The sequence below is a fragment of the Rhineura floridana genome, chromosome 5 (genome assembly GCF_030035675.1).
Source record: "Rhineura floridana isolate rRhiFlo1 chromosome 5, rRhiFlo1.hap2, whole genome shotgun sequence".
Lineage (NCBI taxonomy): Eukaryota > Metazoa > Chordata > Lepidosauria > Squamata > Rhineuridae > Rhineura > Rhineura floridana.
Window position 1 is genome coordinate 157,249,108 of NC_084484.1, and position 19,480 is coordinate 157,268,587.

Consider the following 19,480-nt stretch of genomic DNA (forward strand, 5'->3'; position numbering starts at 1 on the left):
TTTACAGCGATTCGCTTTACAGCGATTCGCTAATGCGGTGGCTTTCAATTAGGGAAAGTCCCTGCATTAAGGCGCTTGTTCTGCTTTTACGGCGGTTTTTTTCCATCGCGTGCCATTTTGACGTCATTTTGGCATGACATACCCCGTTATCATCAATGGGGTTCCGCTTTATGGCGGGGGTCCAGAACGGAACCCGTCGTATAAGCGGGGCCCGCCTGTATAAATGTCATTTTATTAGTTTGTAGCCAGCCTTCGGGTCTTCATCTTAAGGAAAAGGCAGATAAGAAATGTAATAGATAATAAAGTTAATGATATGGGGAAAAATGGAAGACAGCTATTGTAAGATGTAGGACTGGCACAAAAGGTGATAATCAAAATACTTTTATTTATAACACACCTGAACAAACATGAAGCATGAAAAAAGAACCCACAAAAAAACTCAGTTAGCTGCCTCAGGGCCTATTCTAGAGCTTCTGTGTAAGACCTGGAGTGGAACTACTCCTGGTGAGCCAGAACACACACAAAACATGGACTGGACTAAAAAAACCCTACATCCCTCATTTCTTCCCACTAAAAAAACCTCCCTTGTCTTACTACTAACTCCAACAGAACTACTCAGTAAACTGTACCTTACATTGACCTGTTCCTGAAGCCTGAACATTGTCTTTATATAACAGTCCCCACAATGCTACATCATAACAATCTCTGAAATGCTCTGTATATTTTTGATATGTCTGCCATGGATATCCTGAGGCCCCTCCAGTACTTGGAGAAACTGGTTCTGGAACTGGTGACATGAGAAGTGGGGCACCATTGTGCGGTGCATTCAGGGCTGGTAGCTCCATGTTGTCCATAGGCATTTGATGAGGTCTCGGGTGACTTTATGATGTTCTCACTGGGCTGTGATCATAGTCCGTTCAATGCTTATGACCTTGTATCGGTGGCGTATGTAGGCAGAGAAAGCTTGTTTTATAGCTGCAGATTTTTTACCAACACAGAATTTCCTACTTGTAGGGTTGGCTGTGGTGTGGTTTGATGCTTCTCTGCATTCGCCTTTATTTTTTTTGGAGGGGGGAGGTACCTTGTCTCGCATCCGACTCCCATCATCCTGAGTTGTGACTATGAGTTCTGGTAGTTTAGTACACATCCCCTGGTAGTTTAGTACACATCCAAACATCCCCTGTAGTGCCATGTGGAGTTGCTTTGTAGTTTCATAAGAATTTATATAGCTCGTTTGATGGTTCACCCAGCCACATTTACAATTTGTAATGTTTTCTTTGAAGTGCACATAAAGCTCTGAACTTCCCCACTGGTCTGTGGCCAGTGAGGTGTTATTCTTCGATGGTGGAAACCAAGATACTCAGCAAACTGCAAAAGACAACTTGTTGAAAGGGAGCCCATTGTCAGTTTTCATTGTGTGTGATATATCGAAAGTGGAAAATATCTTGTTGAGTTGTGGCATAACAGCCACTGCTGATGTGGAGGAGACCATTTCAACAATCTAGAATAGTCAATAACAAGAAGGTAAGAACTAGGGGCGAGGTCACAAGAGTCAACCCTTGACTTCCAGCAAGCCATGTGAAGGCAAAGTGGTCATGTGCAGTGGTGGAACTCTGTGATCTAACTCTGTTGACTAACAAAGAACACAGGACTGGATACAGTGTTCTACTTCTGAGTCCATGGTTGGGAACTAGACTTTTTCCAAAAGAAGCTGCTTAGTTTTTACCACCGTTTGATGCCCTTCATGAACTATCAATATGGTATGAGCCCTTGGGGCCCATGACAATCCAGTGTCCTCGTAAGAATAGATTTGTGGTAGTGACTGTCAGTTCCTGATGGATGCTGAAGAAAATTTTAAGGAAAGCCTGTTCCTCAGGAGAAAAAGTGGTACGTGTAGGAAGGACAACAGGCCATTGCCCCTTTTGTACAGTCAGACATATGTTGCAGACAAGGATCATTATCTGTGGCATCTTGAACTTATTGTAGGGTCATGGCTTTTGGAATAGCATGAGAGGAAACAAAGAGTACATCTACTTCAGCCAGTTCTGTGGCAGTGTGAATGGTTAAAGTCTGAGAACACAGATGTTGTGAAAAATTGTCAGCAGTGCTAGACTTGAAAGAATGATAAATCAGAGTATAATTATAAGCCTGAAGTTGCAGCATCCAGCATTAAATGCGGGGTGGTGGTTGGAACGAAGCACTGGTGAACATGAGTATTAGTGGCTTATGATCCATGATGATTGTGAAATGATGCTCATACAGGTACAAAGGGAAGTGCAAACAACCCCACACAACAGCCAATGCTTCTCTTTCCATTTGTACTTTCAACTGCTGAGAGTGCTTTACTTGCATATGCTATGGTAAATACACAACCACTGGGATCAGTTTGTGTCAAAGAGCTCCATGCCCAACAGGGATTACATTTACTATGAATTCTGTGTTTTTCTGTGTATCAAAATATGCCATTGTTGTATCACTAGAAAGGGATAAGATGAGATAAAGCTGCCCAATGTTTATCAGTCCATTCCCAAGTTTTGTCTTTGCTGGTGAGCTCTCTTAGGAGGTGAGTTACGGTGGCTAAATTTGGGATAGAATGGCCACAATACATGGCAAGGCCAAGTGGGCTCCTGAGTTCAGTTAAAGCATGTGGATCTGCAGCTTCTTTTATGGCCACCACTTTCTTTGGATCAGGAAAAACACCATGTGAAGACAAAACATAGCCAAAGCATTCTACTTTAGTCTTGTTGTATTCACACTTATTAGGATTCAGTGTAAGATTGTTCTGCTGAAAGCAATCCAAAACTGCTTCCAGTCTCTCATCATGTTCCTTTTGAGTTGCCCAAAACACAAGAATATCATCAATGAGGTTGAGAGTCCCAGGGAGGTTTCTCGGATCACATTCTGAAAGATTTCATGAGCAAAAGAAATGTCAAAGCATAGTCTTTTGTACCATTGAAGACCAACATGAGGGTAAATGTGGTGATGTATCTGGAGTCAGGGTGAAGCTCTAGTTGGTGACATCCAGCTGTGAAATCAAGTTTGGATAATATTCTTCCTCCATTTAGGTCTGAAATAATGTCATCTATAGTGAATGTAGTGCGGCATTCTCATTTTATGGCTTGGTTGGGAAGACACATGTCAACATAGTCAGATTTTTCCTGGTTGTTTGGGTTGTGGGGCAACTACAATTAGGGAAACCCATGTGGTAGGACCTTCCACCTTCTCAATTATATTCAGGGCTTCCAGGCATCCCAGTTTCCATTTCATAGAAAGAAATGCATCTATGTGGCAAGGCTGTAGTCTTGACATTGCCATCAATGTGGAGCTTGACCTGGTAGTTCATATGCTTGCCTATGCCACTGAACTTCTTTACATGAGCTTGAAGAATCTGGTCCAGATGAGTTGACTAAATGTTGCAGACCATATGAATGAAAGGTGGGAGTGCTATCATATGCAATTGGAAAACAGCTGTTGTCTGGGTATCCTATAACTGCAAGTATGTTTCAAATAGTACACATATTGATAACGGCTGTTGCAATCCATATGGATAAAGCTTCACATTAGTTTCCTGTAAACTAGGTTTGTTAATGAACATGCTATAAGTTTGTTGTGGCATATTGTGTATTGGGGATATAGTAAAAGCATATGGGTCACTGAAGTCATTTGTGGTTGATGTTGGAAGTGGGGAAAGAGCAACTCCTGTTTGGGTTCTTTGTTTGTATTCCAGAAGGAAGATAGAGTTAGGGTCCTCCAGCTGGTTAGGCTTGCCTACCTTTACCTGTGCTCTTCTCTACCTAACTTCCTTCCACTGTAAACTGATATGCTCAGGGAAGCTTATCTGCCCCTCCTTCCTTTGTCCTCTTCTTCGATTGTCGAGAGAGGAGACATCTTTGTCTTTGCTCTCTCTTCTGAGCCATGAGGGCAATACCCAAGTCTGGGCATTGCGCCTCCAACTTAGTTAATTAGAACTAGGTATGCCTTTCCTATCTACTATGTAATTCTATAAATAAAGTAGCTTTTCTTATTTTACTAAGTCTTAAGTCTCAGTGATCTAAATTCAGGGTAAAAGCCTGCTACTTGGGTAAATACACACACTGGCACAACACAGCTCAGACAATGAGTATCTCTGCATATTTCCATAACAGTTGAGAGATCATCTCCCTCTGAAAATGATCCAGTACTATTTGTGAAGTGAGAATTAGGATCTATTGCATTCACAGCCTTCTGTGCTTTTGGACTCCTATAGTGAGATAGCCTGATAAATTTCTTAGATGGGGAAATTTGTGATCTGAAAATTGCAGCAAAAGGGTCCAGCAGAGACTTCCTTTGGTGGGACAAGCATGCTCATTAGGATATTGTTCTCCACAATGACAGCATGAGGAACCCTGATAACCGTGTTATTGATGTGCATGTGGTTGGAAGCCGGGCTTTGCCCATCACAGGCTTAATCATCATTGCTGCTGCATCTATACTAGCAGCAGTGCAGCCATCCATTTGCTGAGCATGTATCTATGCCATTTCATAAGTTTGAGCAGTGTCTAGTTTAGGGAGTGGCAAATCTGAATCCCTCAAAATTATTGTCCTGTGGCGTGGGCAAAGGCATCCTTGAAATATCTGAGGTCGCACCTCCCTGTCAATATTGCTGAATTCACAGGAAGCAGGTAGGTTTCTCAGCCGGGCATGAAGCTCATCCATGCATTCACCCTGCTTCTGTCTGACCCAGTGGAATTTATACACCTCAAAATCAGTGTTTTTCTTTGCAGAAAAGTCCTTTTGTCAGTGCCTCCTTTGCTTTCACATAATCATCATCACCTTCTGCATCTGGGAGGGTGTAAAGATGTCATACACTTATTGTCCAGCATAATACAAAAGGAGAACACACTTTCTAGTACGGCAGTCTATTTCCATAGCATGAAAACATTTTTCCAGGATCTGGATCCATTTATCCCAAGTGGGGCCCTAGGGTTTTATGGGAATCATGAGCATCAAATGAAGGAAAGGCGTGGAGATCAGGTCTAGATTTCTCTTTTCAGCTTGCTACGAAGTAGGAAAACTAAGTAAGAACACCACTCACATGCTCAGCAGGCATGAAGAAGCTTTTTGTCTGCAAAGTAGGCCTCAGCCTATGTCGTGCCATTGTAAGATGTAGGAATGGCACAAAAGGCAATAATAAAAATACTTTTCTTTATAACAAACCTGAACGAACCTGAAGCATGAGAAAAGTGTCCACCAGAAAACTTGATTCTTAGCTGCCTCAGGGCCTGGTCTTTCTAGAGCTTCTGTGTAAGACTTGGAGTAGCCCTACTCCAGGCCCTGGTAAGCCAGAACACACAAAAAACATGGAGTGGATTAAAAACACTACAGCTATATCAAATACACAGATTCTGTCCAATGTATAGTTTTCATTTGAATTACAAATGCAGAAAAAGCAATTGAAGAGTCTGTTGTGGAAAAGTCTTCAAAGGGTTCCTAGGATCACTAGTGAAAATGCCTTGAGTCTTCTGCAGCTGTCCGGTCAGATTCTTCTCACTGGAGAATTCCTGTTTAAACATGTTTTGGATTAGAAAAAAAACCCTGCAGCTCCAGGCCCCGATATGGTCCATTTCATTTTCACAGAAAACCAGGAAGTCAGAGCAGGTTCTCTTTTTAATCCTTCCTCTCAGTCTCTCTGTGTTCTGCTGTACCTATGAAAATAACAGGCTCTTTCAAATGAAATCTCCATAACCGGAAACTTGCAAGAAGTGGCTACAGATAGTCATCTGTCAAGATACGGAGCTCCACTTTCCTGCCTCAAGGCGGTGGCTTAGACTGATGATCCATGTGGTTATTTCCTTTGGTTGCATTCACCTGAACAAAGGCAAAGAGTATTAGTCATTCAAGCAGACCTGCCTCTCTTCTGCATTTCTCACCACACTCTTGATGCAGTAGAATCAGGGCTTACTTCAAAATGTGGCAAGCCAAACTTACAGAGGTTTTTGCGGGTGGGGACGGGGAGGATCTCTCACTCATCCTGCTGGAATCCAGGGCCTCAGCAAGAGGGCCCCCAAACGCAACAGGTCTGCCCTAGCACATACACACCACACATTTAAAGCACATGACTTTCCCCCCCAAAAATCCCGGGAACTGTAGTTTTAAGGGGGCTGGGAATTGTAGCTCTGTGAGGTGGTCACTACAGTTCCCAGGATGCTTTGGGAGGGGAGTCATGCAATGTATGTGGGTACTCAATATGGCGTGTACTCAGTTTAACATCTAAAGAGGTCCCCCCATAAGACCACATAAAGTTTGCAAACTAATACAAATTGGTATGTAAAAAGAGGCGAGGGCTGAAAGACCATTATGGCTGCAATCCAGACACTTGGCTTGCAAGGTGAGAAAGTGGGCAGGAAAAATGGCTTTTTCACTACAGTGGGCCCAATCTGGGCCCCTTCACTGTGCCAGGCTGGTGCAGTGAAGAGGCCCAGACTGGGCCTATTGCCATCATGGGGCAGCACGGAGACAGCTCAGGATCCAGCTCCACCTATGTCCCGCTCCCAAAATGTGCCTGTTTTAGGCATTTCTGCTGGCTACTCCTGGCAGGAATACAACCAGAGGCAGGTCTGGGTTTGGAACATCTCTGCTTCACCCAAACCCCCTCCGCTACAGCAGATGGGAGGGGGGGTTGGATTGCTCTGCCCACCATCTGGAGGTGCTACTGTACCCAACTATACCACTGCCAGGAGTGCAAGGAGGATCACGTTCCCTGAAGCCTTGTGGAGACTTTTTTGTACAATGTATAGTCTGCATGTCCCCCTTTGAGGAGGTCCAAATCATCTACCATGTCAAACTAAGTAGGCTTGTGGATAGATAAAGATATGCAAAAGTAAAAATCAATAACCACTTAAAACAACCTACTCCATTGGGAAAAACCTTACAGGTTAGGAACCAAATCATTTTCTAAATTGTACAATTTAAATTGCATTATTTGTCTTGACAGGCTAATACACAAATTAAATAGTCTATTTTTTTAACATTCCAGTTTTTATCCCAGGGCATGTCATTTTTTTCTGCCACCATGTCTGTTAATTTATCCATTTTCTACCAATTCCAATACTTTATTCAGTACTACCCTTCAGATAGTACCAGGTCCTCCTCTGAAGAGGACACCTCTAGCAGATGTATGACACGTTTGTACATATGAACCCCTGAAACCACATCCCAGCCAACAGAGCCCTCTCCCTATAAACAGGCCATGAACACTGGAGTGTAATAGAAATTTGAGAAGGGTTTTTCCTATCTGTGGTCGAGACAGAGAAGGATTTCTTATCCCAGAGTGTAACCCTCTTATTTGGTTTGATGGACTCTCCCATGTCTCTTTTCTAAACTGCTTTGAGCACAAGTTGATTGATTGATTGAAACTTTATTTTTACCCCGCCCTTTTTCCAAACTGGAACTCAGGGCGGCTTACAAATAGAACTACATGTAGTTTAAAACATAGAAAAACATACAATTAAACTATACACAACCTTAAAACTGTAAAAGGCACTTAAAAATCTAAAAACAATTTAAAATAATACAAATAATAATATAAAATAATAAAACAAGCCTTGTAAAGCCCAATCCTAAACACCTTCTATCCCAAAAGCCTGTCGGAATAAAAAAGTATTTACTTGCTGACGGAAGGATGGCAAGGAGGGGGCCATTCGTGCCTCCCTAGGAAGGGAGTTCCAGAATCTAGCAGCAGCCACCGAGAAGGCCCTATCTCGCGCCCCCACCAATCGCACTTGCGAGGGTGTTGGGACTGAGAGAAGGGCCTCTCCTGAAGATCTCAGGGCCCGGGCAGGCTCGTATAGGGAAATACGGCCTGACAAATAGCCTGGACCTGGGCCGTATAGGGCTTTAAAGGTCAAAACCAGCACTTTGAATTGTGACCGGAAACAAACTGGCAGCCAGTGGAGCTGTTGTAACAAAGGAGTTGTATGGTCCCTGTAACCAGCCCCTGTTAATACTCTGGCTGCAGCTCTTTGTACCAGTTTAAGTTTCCGAACAGTCTTCAAAGGCAGCCCCACGTAGAGCGTGTTACAGTAGTCTAAATGGGATGTAACTAAGGCATGCATCACCATAGTCAAATCAGGCATTTCCAGGACGGGCGCAGCTGGCGCACTAGTCTTAAATGGGTAAAGGCACTCCTGGCCACGGCCGAGACCTGGGCCTCCAAGTTCAGAGCTGAGTCCAGGAGCACACCCAAACTGCGAACCTGTGTCTTCAGGGGGAGTGTAACCCCATCGAGCACAGGCTGAATCCCTATTCCCTGATCTGCCCTTCGACTGACCAGGAGCACCTCTGTCTCGTCTGGATTTAGTTTCAATTTGTTCACCCTCATCCAGTCCATCACTGATGCCTGGCACTGGTTCAGGACCAGGACAGCTTCCTTGGCTTTAGGTGGAAAGGAGAAATAGAGTTGGGTGTCATCCGCATACTGATGGCACCGAACTCCAAACCCCCGGACAACCTCTCCCAGCGGTTTCATATAGATGTTAAATAACATGGGGGACAAAACTGAACCCTGAGGGACCCCATACGTCAACGGCCAAGGAGTCGAACAGGAGTCCCCCAGCACTACCTTCTGAGTTTGTCCCTCCAGAAAGGAATGGAGCCATCGTAACACGGTGCCAAGTCCCATCCCAGCAAGGCGGTCCAGAAGGATACCATGGTCGATGGTATCGAAAGCCGCTGAGAGGTCCAGTAGAACTAACAGGGACATACTCCCCCTGTCCAGCTCTCTGCGAAGGTCCTCCACCAAGGCGACCGAAGCTGTCTCTGTCCTGTAACCAGGCCTGAAACCAGACTGAAAGTTATTAGTCATGTGCCCTAGCAAGACATTATATATATTCAAAACCAGGCCATTATATTCCACCTTTGCATCCAGTGTTAGTGACCCAAATGGTGCCAAAGGCTAAGATGCTTGGTCCTTGATTTCTGTTTTTGATAGGAAGCAGTGTACTTTGTGTATGTGTATTTATGTAGCCAACCCCTATTTAAGGCCAGGAGTTGTACAATATTTTTAATATACATAATCATAGAATTTTGATAAAAGGTCACAGAATTCTACTTTTCTTTACATGGAATTTGGGCTCAATTGGTGATAAGATCATGGCAGTGAAGGAAATGTGTGCTCTTGCCACATCTTGATTTTTATCCTTGGCTCTATGCTTTTGCAGGAGGAGGATTTGAACTCACAGAATATTGGGCAGTAATATATACTTAGAATCAGAAGGGTTGGAAATGGGATAATGGCAGGTGCTTTGAATTAAAAATAAAAGGATAGGATATTAAGTACAACAAGGTGCCTATTGTATTTAGATTTCCTGAAGCAGTCTCCCATTCAGGTACTATGCAGAGCTGATGACCACTTAACTCTGTGAAGTGGGTTAGACTGGGAAATAGTTATTTTCCCAAGACCACGAAAAGTTTTGTGTTTAAGAAGAGGGTTGTGTAAAGGAAGGTTTTCTATCTCCAAATCGAAAATACCAGCCTCAAGTGCGTTATGTGGGACTCATTTTAGAAATGTACAGACACATTTTTGTGTGATCGAGAACTGGGAAGTCTTGGTCCATGAATGTCCCAAATGGAGGTCAGCTATTATCAAAGGTGCTGTGGACTTTGAAGAAGCACGAATACAGGGCGAATGGGACAAACGAGCCAAGCAGAAGGCACGTCAAACAAATCCTCACTGCAACCATCTTCCATGTGGAAACCTATGTCCTCACTGTGGGTAGCTGTGTGGATCCAGAATTGGCCTCCAGTCACTTACGGACCCACTGTTAAAGACCTTATCTTTGAAGACAATCTTACTCGGCCACAAGTGATCACCAATGAAATGAAATTAAGGCAGAAAGGAGTGAAGGGGCACTGAATTCAAAGGCACTGTTGATAAATAAGCACAATTTAACAGAAACTGTTAGAGCCATACGACAATGGAACCAATTACCTAGAGAGGCAGTGGGCTCTCCGACACTGGAGGCATTCAAGAGGTAGCTGGACAGCCATCTGTCGGGAATGCTTTGATTTGGATTCCTGAATTGAGCAGGCGGTTGGACTTGATGGCCTTATAGGCCCCTTCCAACTCTACTATTCTATGATTCTATGAAAATTCTGTTTTTCCACCATACTCAAATGAAGAACTTTAAAACCACTAACCTAGGACTTTGATGTTTTCATTACTCATGAGTTTCAAACTCTGAAAAGGATTGCAAGCTATCATTAATCATCCATGAGTAGGCGGTGTTCCAGGCAAGTCTCATGTGAAATCTACATTTGCTATATAATATAAAACCTCTCTTCTCTCCTCACCCCTCCATCCTAAGTAGTTGTATGTTTAATTACTCATGCAAAATTAAGACTAGCATTTTACCAGAGAAGCACAAATCTGCAGAGTTTCCTCTTCTTTCCAGGGTTTCTTTTGATCAGACTGTTTGTGTGTTCACCTCTTTATTGAATAATAGTAAGAACACAAGAAGGGCCAGCTGAATCAGGCTAGTGTCTCATCTAGTCTGGCATCCTGTTTTCACACTGGCCAGCCAGATGCCTATTGGAAGCTCACAAGCAGGACCTGAGCAGAACATCACTGTCCCCCACCCCCATGGTTTCTAGCAACTGGGAGAGCATACCCATCATGGTTAGCAGCCATTGATATCCTTATTCTCCATGAATCTGTCTAATTTAAAGCCATCTAAGTTGGTGGCCATAACTGTCTCTTGTGGGAGCAAATTCCATAGTTTAACTATGCGTTGCGTGAATAAGTTCTTTCTTTTGTCTGTCCTGAATCTTTCAACATTCAGCTTCATTCGATGTCTACAAGTTCTAATGTTATGAGAGTGGGAGAAAAACTTTTCTTTATCCACTTTTCCCATGCTATGCCTAATTGCCATTTCTCTAAATTAAAAAGTCCCAAATGCAACAACCTTCCCTCATAGGCGAGTCGCTCCATCCCCTTTTCTGAATCTTTTCCAGCTCTACAATATCCTTTTTGAGGTGAGGCAGCCAGAACTGTACACAGTATTCCAAATGTGGTGCACCATAGATTTATACAATGGCTTTATGATATCAACGGTTTTATTTTCTGTTCCTTTCCTAATGATCTCTAGCATGGAATTTGCCTTTTTCATAGCTGCTGCACACTGGGTCAACATCTTCATCAAGCTATCTGCTATATCCCCAAGGTCTTGTTCCTGGTCAGTCACCACCAGTTCAGACCCCATGAGTGTATATGTGATTTTTTTGCCTCAACATGCATAACTTTACACTTGTTTACATTGAACTGCATTTGCCATTTTATTGCCCATTTCGTCAGTTTGAAGAGGTCCTTCTAGAGCTCTTCACAATCCCTTTTTGTTTTAATAACCCTGAACAATTTAGTGGCATTTAAAAGTTGCATTTCTCACTATGGGTCATCAAAATGTATACATTTATTTATTTATTATTAAATTTCTATCTCGCCTTTCCAAAGGGAGCCCTCAGTCTTTCCCAGACCAACAGTGAGTGATCAGATTTGTCTCCCAGTCAGAACCAATTGGTTCCTTATAGCTGCATTTCACCATCTCACTAACTTCCCGTATATGTTATCACTTGAACAGGAGATGACATCTATAAATCACCATGATGTAAATGCAATTTACATAATATTACATAATTATTATGTAATAAATTTACATAATTGTACAGCAATTTAATAATAATTAGCTACTGGACTAATTTTGGTTCTGGTTTAGGTGTATAAAACCCTATGCAGCTTGGGACCAGGAAACCAGAAAGATCTTCTTACCCCTTATACACCCAATCAATCACTGCGCGCTGCAGGTGAAGGCCTCCTGCAGATACCATCTTATCAGGAGGTCTGTTCTGCACAACATAGGAAGCAGATCTTTAGTGCTGTGGCATCGACACTTTGGAATTCCCTCCCCTTATATATTAGACAGGCACAATCTCTAGTATCTTTTCGGCTGCTACTAAAGACCTTCCTCTTTCAACAAGCCTTTTAAGTAGAGCCCTTATCCCAGTCTAGACCCTCAAGGTACTGGGTTCATGCATCAGACTCAGACCCCCACCCTTAGGGAAATGAGACTGGAACCAAAAAGCTATTACTTCACCCTTGCCAAGGCTGTGTACGCTCACAACAACCCTGCAAGGTAGAAGGTAGGCTGCCACCACCCCTGTATACTGGTCCACTCAGAGCCAGGGGATCTCTGAGCCCAGAAGATATATAAAACCAAGGTCCTAAAAGGCAAGAGTCACAGTTACACTCCTTGCCAGGCACCTCTGGTTTAACACTTAAAATCCAAGCCTTTAACTTCTTAACCTTCTTCGGTAGTTAGTGACTGAGATTGGTCAAGGTACTGAATCCAGAACCACCCCTTCTCTCAATTGAACACACCAGGTTAAATAGAAGTAGCTTTATTAAGATATATAAGTGCACATAACATATAGCAGCAAGTAATCCTTTAAGACCATTCACCCAACAGGGGTTTAGGTTCTTACAAGAGAATTCATACACACAACAAGAAAATAACAAACTAACTCACCTAACTACTTACACACGAGGTAGTTGGTTGCGTGGCACCTCTCCTAAGAGAGATGGATGTTCAACATAAAGCAATGGAACCAGACATAGGTTGCCTTCCCATAAGCAACCCCTGGAACCATAAGGCAGAAAGGTTTGGAACTCTGGTGCCAGTCAGCATAGGCAGAGAACAGAGAACAAAGGCTATGGGTCTCTAGCCCTATACTTAAGGGAAAAGGATCCTAACGGTCCAAAATTAATTGACCAATCAGGAATTGGCTGATGTAACTTTCTTCTCGATGTTTCTCACATTTTCGCGCCTTCAGCCCCCCCTCCCAACTGTGTTTTCCAACTGTACAGGCCAAGGATGACCTTGGGTACCAGGCACTTGCTAATCAGCAAAGATAAACAGGTGCAGCTTGTTAAGGCTTCTCTAACCATCTTCAGCTGGGAAGTGAAACTCAGATTTGCAAATTGGCAAAGGCTTGTCTTTTCCAACTGTAACCGTCTCCCAGAGTCCCTTACTGGAGCCAAAGTATTGCTATTAGATTTTTAATAACTCATGACCATTACAGGTTCATGACATGAGTCTATGTTGGAATTGCTTTTTAAGATGTTTTTAAAGGTTTTTTTAAGATGTTCTGTTTTAATAAGTTTTAAAAAATATTTTTGTTTTAAGTTGTTTTGTTTTAATATGTTTTAAAGTCTTTTGTGTTTAAGATGTTTCAGAGTGCTTTTAGTGTTTTTATTTGCTGCCCTGGGCTTCTGCTGGGAGGAAAGGTGGGATATAAATTAAATAAATAAATAAACAGTAACATGATCAAATATAAATTTATTTATTATTATATGTATATTTATTTATTTATTTATTTATTTATTTTATTATTTGATTTATATCCCATCCTTCCTCCCAGCAGGAGCCCAGGGCGGCAAACAAGAGCGTTTAATCAAAGCATCATAAAAACAAACCTTAAAATACACTAAAAGAAAACAACTTTAAAAACAGTTTTAAAAGAAGCTCTAAAAACATCTTTAAAAAAAGGGTTTCCAAACATATTGTTTAAAATAAAAAAATAATTAAAAACAACTCCAGCACAGACGCAGACTGGGATATGTCTTAAAAGGCTTGTTGAAAGAGGAAATTTACATCCCACCTTTCCTCCCAAAGCAAGCCCAGGGTGGCAAGCAAGTGATAAAACACTTTAAAAAATCTTAAAAACGGAACATTTTAAAAACAACTTTAAAAAAAACCATCTTAATAATCACACATATCATTCTTCTTCAGAAACATATTTCTGACTAGCTCTCTTGTTTATAAACAGCAAAATTGACCTACATATTAAATATAAATACTAGTAGCAAGGCCGGTTCCAGGTTTCTGGGGGCCCTCAGGCCAAGGTTCAAGATATTACCATTCTACTAACTTCATTTGGGAAAAGTTAAGTATGACCTTAACTCTCCCACTAATATCAGTGAGACTTAGTGATTTCACTTTGGCTGCTGTTGATTGTTCACTAGAAAATCCTAAGACACATGCTATATTGTTAGAAGACAGCAAAACTAATTTTACCAGCAATGTGTGCCAAAATAGCTAGGGTTGGTCTGACAATAATAGCTATGGAGTAAACAGCATCTTTCTATTTAAAGGCATTCCAGCCTCAGTCACTGACTATCAAAATTCTTAATGTTGTTCCACAATTGATAGAAAGGTCCAAGTTAGTATACATACAGTCCATCATAATCTATTTACTAGAAAAGTTTAAACATTTGACATATTTATCTTCTCTCCATAAAGATACAGGACATTAATTCAGCCTCATAGCAACAGTCAGTGAGTGCTCCTGTGTTTTACAATGTTTTTAACTGTACTGTGCTTTAGAATGCTTTCACTCTTTTTAGAATGCTTTCCTTTTGTTGTTGTTAATTGTTTTGTTGATATGTTTGCCACCCTGGGCTCCTTTGGGAGGAAGGGTGAAATATAAATTCAATAAACAAAACAAGCCAAGGCACATACCCTCTGATTGGGAAAGGGGGATTTATTTATTTATTATTTTATTTATATCCCACCCTTCCTCCCAGCAGGACCCCAGGGCAGCAAATGAAAGCACTAAAAATTTACAATGTTAAGTCAGGAATATGTGCATGAAAATGAAATAAGCCACATGTGTAGGGCTTACACGCACACACAGACACACACATATTTAAAAATTGTTCAGGTTGGCAGAAGATGGATTTGTAGCTGCAGCCCAGAATCAGAGCTTGGAAGATTACTTTTAAAAAGTAATAAATTATAGTTACAATTACATGGCCCCAAAAAGTGGTAATTACCATTACAATTACAATTGTCTGTTTTATATTGTTTTAAATTTTTTAATTGTGTTTTAAATTGTGTTTTAAAAGATGTATTTTAAATTGTATTTGTTTTTAGTTACTGTAAACCGCCCAGAGAACTTCGGCTATGGGGCGGTATACAAGTATAATAAATAAATAAATAAATAGCTCTGAAAGTAACTGATTACTTTTTCTCAAACGTAAACACTACAATTACATTTCAGTTACTTTTCTGAAAAAAAATGCCTACAAGGTGCTGGCCTTGGCTGCTGCACATCTAAGTAGCCTAAAACAACATTAAAAATAAACACACACATATAGAGGTAGTAGAATAATTCTTTTTATCCATAAGATAGCAATGGTGGTCTCTCCGTTGGTAAGGGAGGTGGGGACGGAGGCAGATCTTTGCACGTCAAACCAAGTGCCGCCACCCCCCTCAGCCAGCAAGCATAATCTGTCTCACTTAACCACTTCCCTGCCACCAACTAAGGAACACTCACCCAAGCAAACATTTTCTCCTGAGATGCAAACAAGTTAAAATACTGCACATGCAGTACAGTAGCCAGAGAGGGTGGTTGAGGCCACTTTGTGTGCCAAGTGCAAACACAGTATTCACACACACACACACACACGTGTGTCATCTTTCAGAGCTTGGAAAAGTTACTTTTTTGAACTACAACTCCCATCAACCCCAGCCAGCATGGCCACTGGATTGGGCTGATGGGAACTGTAGTTCAAAAAAGTAACTTTTCCAAGCTCTGATCTTTTACCTCCACAGTTCTTTATCTCCATTCTGCTGCTGCCTCCTTCTCCTCTATCCATGTTCTTCCCCTCCGGCTCCTTTTCCCCTCCACTCCATTCTTCACCACCACCATCCATTTTTTAAAACAATTGTTTTCTCCACTCCACCCCATCTCGCTCTCCACCTCCTCCCTCGTCTCCTCCTACCCACCCTCAGAGCATGAGGGAAGAGCGACGCTGCACAGAAGCCCAGCTTGAGGCAGATGATTTTCATCCATAAATCGGAGGAGCAGAAGACTTCCCCTGCTCCCCCCACAAGTGATACCCAAAAGTAATGCTGGAAACATTACAATTACTCCACAAAAGTAATAAAACTACTCCTAATTCTATTACAATCAAAGTGTAAGGAACTACCTACTCTTCCTCAAAAAAGTAATGAATTACAAGTAATTCGTTACTTGTAACAAATTACTTCCAAGCTCTGCCCAAAATAAGTATCTATTTATTCAAGTAAGTCCTACTCGGACAGATCCATTGAAATTAATGAACCTAAGTTAGTCATGCCCTTAACTTCAGTGGGTTTACTCTGAGTATAACTAGCATTGAATACTACCCTGTGATTGCATAATGCAAGTAGTGTTTGCTACCCTTTCTTACAGGGGATGTCAAACATGGTGTAATTACCAACCCTCACATGGGAATGATGACAAATCATATGCATTTTGTGAAAGCATGAAAAGGCAGAGATATGTATCTCTGCACTTTCAGAGATTCACAAAATAGGACTGTCAACATTCATATGGGATTAAAAGCACATTGAGGCAACAATCCTAAACATACTTACTTGGTAGGAAACCCCATTTGTACACAGTCTTTGGAGTAAATATGCATATGATTGTGCTACACATGCAGTATGATCCAAATGCGTCTGGGTTCATACCAGCTTTTTGACATAATGATTTCTTGTCACCAAACTTTGTCAAAGTAGGAAAGAACGGATCAAACAAGAGAACTGGTTAAGATACAGTAAAATGTTTCTTTGCTGTATAATAAAAGAAGAAATGCCTTGACATCCCTCTGACAAATCCTGTGCTGCCTTGGGGAGACATTTCAAAGTGTATATTTCTATAAAGGAGGTCCATGTCAGCAGAGGCATGTTCATTAAGGATTATTATTATTATTATTATAAAACACTGTGAAAAACAAAAATATGATACTATAAAAACAAAACAGTAAAATAACAAAAGTCCCAGATTATAGTTTTGGTGTACAAAGCCCTATGCAGCTTGAAGCCAAGGATACCTGAAAGATCATCTTACCCCTTATATTCTCAGTTGATCACTGTGCTCTGCAGGTGAGGGCCACCTGCAGATATCATCTTATCAGGAGGTCCATTCCGCACAACATAGGAAGCAGACCTTTAGAGTTGTGGCACCTACCCTTTGGAATTCCCTCCCCTTAAATATTAGGCAGGCACCATCTCTGTTATCTTTTCAGTACTCATTGAAGACCTTCATTCAACAAGCCTTTTAAGTACAGACCTTATCCCAGTCTGCATCTGTGTTGGAATTACTTTTTTAGATGTTTTTTGAGAGCCAGTGTGGTGTAGTGGTTAGTGTCTTGGACTATGACCTGGGAGACCAAGGTTTGAATCCCCACATAGCCATGAAGCTCATTGGGTGACCTTGGGCCAGTCACTGCCTCTCAGCCTCAGAGGAAGGCAATGGTAACCCCCTCTGAATACTGCTTACCATGAAAACCCTATTCATAGGGTCGCCATAAGTCAGAATTGACTTGAAGGCAGTTCATTTCATTTTTCAAACCTTTTTTTTTTAAAAAAGATTTTAAATATGTTTTGTTTTAATGTTTTTAAGATGCTTTGTTTTAAAATGTTTTAAAATATGTTTTATTTTAATATGTTTTAAATCTTCTGTTTTTAACATGTTTTAGAATGTTTTTGTTTGCTGCCCTGGGCTCCTTCTAGTAGGAAGGGCGGGATATAAATTTAATAAATAAATAAATAAACACTCCCATACAGCCACAGGAAGTTTTGATTGCATACTGCCTTTTTAAAGACAACGCCTTCATGCGTTCAAGACCCAGAGACTATAAAATTACTTGAAAACACATTCAGTAGCTAGTGATGGGAATGTAATTTCTCTGTCACTCCTTGTAAACCCCTGCATCAACTTTCCGGCCCCTGCGTACTGCCACCCACTCTCACATTAATTCCAGCTCTCCTTCCCTTATTGTGTTATTTTGCAATGCATAATGCATTCTAGTCCGATTCTAGTCAAACAGCATTTGTTTTGTGTATGTAATCTGCATAATTTATTCTGATTTGCAGAATTTGATAAACTTAGAGAATTGAGCTTTGTTGGTTGAGGAATTTGACTTGTGCAGAACCCACACACACACTCTGTGTATCTAATACAACATAGCCTCTCCATAATGTGTTGTGTGTGTCTGTATGCACACACAGTTGATTTGCACAATATTGCCCAACTTTTTTTTTAATCATTATTCAAATTTTGCCTCTGCATGCACACATTGGAGCACTCACATCTCATCACATTACATTAGATATATGCCGGAGTGTGTGTCTGCATTCTGGTTGTGCATACACCAGATTCTAGGAAACGGATTATGCCCAGAAAACAATGAGCCTATATAAGATGGTGTTCTTTGACCATTTTTTCTGTAAAGGTTGCAGTAATTATGATTATTATATTGATTTTTAACTGTTTTATAACAATGCAAGTAAGAAACACAAACAATAAAAAAGAAAGAAAAAGTACTAGCCAAGCAGGTCAAGTTGTAATATGGCACCACACGAAGTCAGATAAATACAGTAATACCTCAGTTAACAAAGTACATGCATTCCTGGACATTACTTTAACAGAAACTTTGGTACCAGAGGTAGGAATAACATGGAAAGAATAGGGATAGGTTCCTACACTACAAGAAAGAAGAGCAGTTCAACATATTTTAGCAAACTTTTTATTCAGAATGAACAATATGCATATCTGAAATGAAACGACCAGGTCAAGTAAGCCTTGAATACAGACCACTTGAAGGCTTCTTCCAAAATGCATCCAGGGATGCCTGCCTTGCTATAGCATCTTGCTATAGCAATCTAAAGCTTTGAGCACAGCTATCTTCTCTGTACACTCAGGCAGGCAGGCAAGGGGCAGCCGCCACCAGGGCCGGTTCTAAAGGGCAGACAGGTTGGGCACTGGCCCAAGGGCCCCGGAGCTACAGGAGCCCCTGAGGGGCCCTCTGCTCCCCTTCTGTGATCCGCACCCCCCCACGCCCCCCACTTACCTGTCAGCCAGCTTTTTAGTATTGCCCTTAATGAAGATGACGGCTGCAGCTTCCCTAAGGTACTGGAGCCGCTGCCGCCATCTTAGTTGATGGCAGAGATGTGCGTGCGTAGCATGCATGTGTGCCATCAACAAAGATGGCAGCGGAGGCTTCATTCCCCTTAGGGAAACAGCGGCTGCCATCTTCATTAAGGGCAATGGTAAAGACTAGAGAGGTAGGGGGGCCGTGCACACCCACCCAGCCACCCACCAGGGGGCCAGGGCAAGCTGATGCCCAAGAGCCCCCGCATGCCTGGAGCCGGCCCTGGCCGTCACCATCACCCTGTGCTCGCTCTCACTCTCACCCTCCCCCCTACACTCAGCACATGCCCTGCAGTAAACAGTGCTTCCATGGCACCTGAAGCACTGTTTACTGCAGACGTGCCTATGCCACTTGGCAAGGAGCGCCATTCCAACCACCCATGAGGGAGCTGCCTGCAGCAGCCGCAATCCAGTAGACAAGGAGCCATATTCTGACTATGTCAGAGTGTGCGCACACACACACACCCTG

The 19,480-nt window shown here is 41.9% G+C and overlaps 1 long non-coding RNA gene across 1 annotated transcript in view; it reads right to left on the minus strand.

Annotated features, from left to right (window-relative positions):
- Positions 1-4,637: 4,637 nt before the first annotated feature.
- Positions 4,638-19,480, minus strand: part of LOC133385469 (uncharacterized) — a 28,642-nt gene continuing 13,799 nt past the window's right edge. Inside the window, exon 3 of the long non-coding RNA XR_009762886.1 lies at positions 4,638-5,847. This is a non-coding gene — a long non-coding RNA (uncharacterized LOC133385469). The remainder of the gene's footprint in view (positions 5,848-19,480) is intronic.